The 3,242-nt window shown below is 40.8% G+C and overlaps 2 non-coding genes across 2 annotated transcripts; one reads left to right on the top strand and one right to left on the bottom strand.

Annotated features, from left to right (window-relative positions):
* Nucleotides 1-1,658: 1,658 nt before the first annotated feature.
* trnav-aac (transfer RNA valine (anticodon AAC)) lies at nucleotides 1,659-1,731 on the bottom strand. Its single transcript has one exon. It is a non-coding gene; the product is annotated as a tRNA-Val (tRNA).
* Nucleotides 1,732-2,665: 934 nt separating this feature from the next.
* Nucleotides 2,666-2,738, top strand: trnav-cac (transfer RNA valine (anticodon CAC)). Its single transcript has one exon. It is a non-coding gene; the product is annotated as a tRNA-Val (tRNA).
* The last annotated feature ends 504 nt before the right edge of the window (nucleotides 2,739-3,242 follow it).

Here is a 3,242-nt window from a genome sequence, read left to right as displayed (position 1 = left end):
AGGGTCATTCAACTTACCTTCTCGGTTTGACCGCTTAATTGCGTTGATCTCGAACTCTGACGTAAAAACAAAGGTCACCTGAGACAAAATCTGAGGTAAAACTTGTGCGAAGGTAGTTAAGACAGTAAATGCTTGTCAACAAACTTGTTTTGTTTTGTACAACAATTTGGTAAACAGATATCTCTCCGATCGTGAAACTGGTCTCCCCTCCTCCATTCACTGCGAATGATGGACAGATGACACTAGGATTCTTAAAGTCCCCACCACGGAAAAGGCGAAACAGCTCCATGAAATCTACGCGTGGCCAAAAATATATTACATCCGTAGTGTTAAGCACTACCATAGAGAATGAATGGGAAAAGTTAAGGGAAGTTAAGCTTTACTATTTTCGGCTGTTGTGAAAGGTTCGAAACCGGGCGGAAACATCCTGTAGCTTTTTGAAATAACACCTCACTAAAAACAGTTCTTTAAGTAGTATTAGGAGTGTTCACCTGTCACATTGGAAGATTTTCTAAAAAAGGACAAAAAAAATAAGCATCAATTGACGGTTTCAGGGTCCAAATAGATGAACAAGCGCCCAAATTTTTGCCAGCACATGTTTGTATTGAAAATTGAAATTGTCTGGGACTGATTGGGTTTTGCCTAACGGCTTGGACAAATTATCCTTAACCACTCCGCTCCAACCATTAGTCTGCTGCGAGCAAAAGATGGAGAGGAGGTGCGCTAAAACATTCAGTATTCCGCTTCAGTTGGAAATACGCCACAATACTGAGGTAAAGTAGGTACCAACTTCAAGTAGGTACTCAACCAATATGTACTTTAATATTATTCTAGTAAACAGTTTCCAACATTTCAATAATAAAAGTGTCCATGTTTAAAGTGTGTGCACATTACTGCAAGGCTCAACAGTTACATGCAACAGAGCTTGGCTGTCGTCAAAAAGGATTTACAAAACAACTTTTGGATTTATCCTCTCTCAGAGATTTGGATTCGGATGGCAATTAAATTACCACACAGCCATGGTGTTTGTCAAAAAAACAGTAGATAATTGGGACAGGAATTTTTATGTGGATGGTGGGAGAAACGCACTGACATTCAGGGTTCGGACAGCAATAAAATCACAGACTAGCCCCGCTAATGTTTAAAATACAATACATACCCATTAGAAACTATGACCATCTGAATAGGGCTAAAGAATAAATTCTAAAAACCTTGTTTCCGCCCAATCTTGAACCGGGGAACTTTTGCATGTAAGGCGAACAAACACAAACATGAATATAAACATAAATATATAAACATAAATAGGGCTGCCTGATAAATTGCGATTAACGCTAAATCTCGCGTAAATTGTGTCTAGTGTGATGCTGATATCGCAACGGCTGCGATTATGTTTTTATGCGCAGCTTGTCCGTGAAGCACAGCTCTTTGATCAGTAGGAAGTGCTGCTCCGTCTGAAATTCACTATGAGTTTGAGTCGTTTATAATGGGGTTTTGTAAAAGCAACACTTGTCAAACATAAACCATGACTACTACTATGCCTTGTAAGAGGACTCGCCATCTGTCCAAACCAACTTAGCAATAAGAGACACATAGTCTCCACACCTCTGTAGCATTTCTTCTGTAGAATTTTTGCCCCAAAGAACCAAATCTAAAAATCTTGTTTCCGCCCGGTCTCGAACCGGGGACCTTTCGCGTGTTAGGCGAACATGATAACCACTACACTACGGAAACAGATGCTGCCATCCCTATCACTGCCCGGGGGTCTGTGGGGGAACTGCAGGGGGTTTGTGAGTTCCTGAAACGAAATCAAAATAAAACACTTATATAAACAACATGACATTTTCCTGTAGTGTAGCGGTTATTACGGTTGCCTAACACCTGAAGAGTCCCTGGTTCTAGACTGGGTGGAAACACAGACTTTAGAATTGCTTCTTTGGGGGAAAGTCTGCACTACAGAGATAAATGTCTCTCTTTTCTCTTACTGAATCAGTTTGGGTAGATGGAGACCTCATCACCAGGGCAAAGTAGAGTCATTGTTTATGTAGTGTAGTGGTTATAATGTGCCGGCATTTTTCTTCTTTGTTGTGTACTGGTCATCATTCTGGACCCTGAAACCCTGTCAAATCAACTCCTCCCTTTTTTCTTTCATTTTTCCCCCAAAAAGTCACATGTTGTTTTTGCCTCGTTTCAACCTGGGACCTAACAGGTTTTTTAAATGAGAATCTCACTAAAAATAGTCGATCAGAGAGGGTTTCAGGGTCCAAAACGATGACCAGCACACAAAACAGAAGGGAAACGACAGTTCACAGCTTTTGCCAGCACATGTGTCTTTATTGAAATCTTTGTCTGGCCCGACTGCCTTTTGCTAAGATATCAAGTGAATTTGAAAAGTGTGTTTTGTTTCCCGCTGTTTTAGAAGGACCTTTTATGTATAAAGCAAATGTGATAACCACTTGCACTACAGAAATCCAACTACTAATTTGCCCTGGAAGAATTAAAGCAAATTTACTTCAAATAAATATTTTAGGTCCTATATTGAAAATGAGTTTGAGGTCAAAATATCTTATGGCTACGTTTTTCTTGAAACATCTAGTAGAACTTTAAGTATCCTCGTCTGTCACGTTGCAAGATTTTCTGAAAATTACAACAAATGATCAAAAGTGTGGTTTCCGTAGTGTAGTGGTTATCACGTTCGCCTCACACGCGAAAGGTCCCCGGTTCGAAACCGGGCGGAAACATCTTGCAGCTTTTTGAAATAAACACCTCACTAAAAACAGTTCTTTAAGTAGTATTAGGAGTGTTCACCTGTCACATTGGAAGATTTTCTAAAAAAGGACAAAAAAAATAAGCATCAATTGACGGTTTCAGGGTCCAAATAGATGACCAGCGCCCAAATTTTTGCCAGCACGTGTTTGTATTGAAAATTGAAATTGTCTGGGACTGATTGGGTTTTGCCTAGTCTGCGCATCCTGAAGCGTCTGAACAGCGCAGCTGCTCCCCCGACTACAATGTCCAGCAAAACATCCGAATAATCGAAAACCGGTGAAATATCGGGTGGTGTGTGCTGCCGAATGTCCAATAATTCGTCTCTGGTGAAACTGATTGCAGGGATATAACTAAAGACAGGACAAACTAACAAAAACATAAATACAACTGCGGACGACGCCACGGAGGCTGCCGTGAGCGGCGCCATCATCGGGGTTCGGACAGCAATAAAATCACAGACTAGCCCCTGCTAATGT

The sequence above is a fragment of the Sinocyclocheilus rhinocerous genome, unplaced genomic scaffold (genome assembly GCF_001515625.1).
Source record: "Sinocyclocheilus rhinocerous isolate Xijiao unplaced genomic scaffold, SAMN03320098_v1.1 scaffold2475, whole genome shotgun sequence".
Lineage (NCBI taxonomy): Eukaryota > Metazoa > Chordata > Actinopteri > Cypriniformes > Cyprinidae > Sinocyclocheilus > Sinocyclocheilus rhinocerous.
Note: the sequence above shows the minus strand (reverse complement) of the source record. Positions and strands in the feature narration are given on the sequence as shown.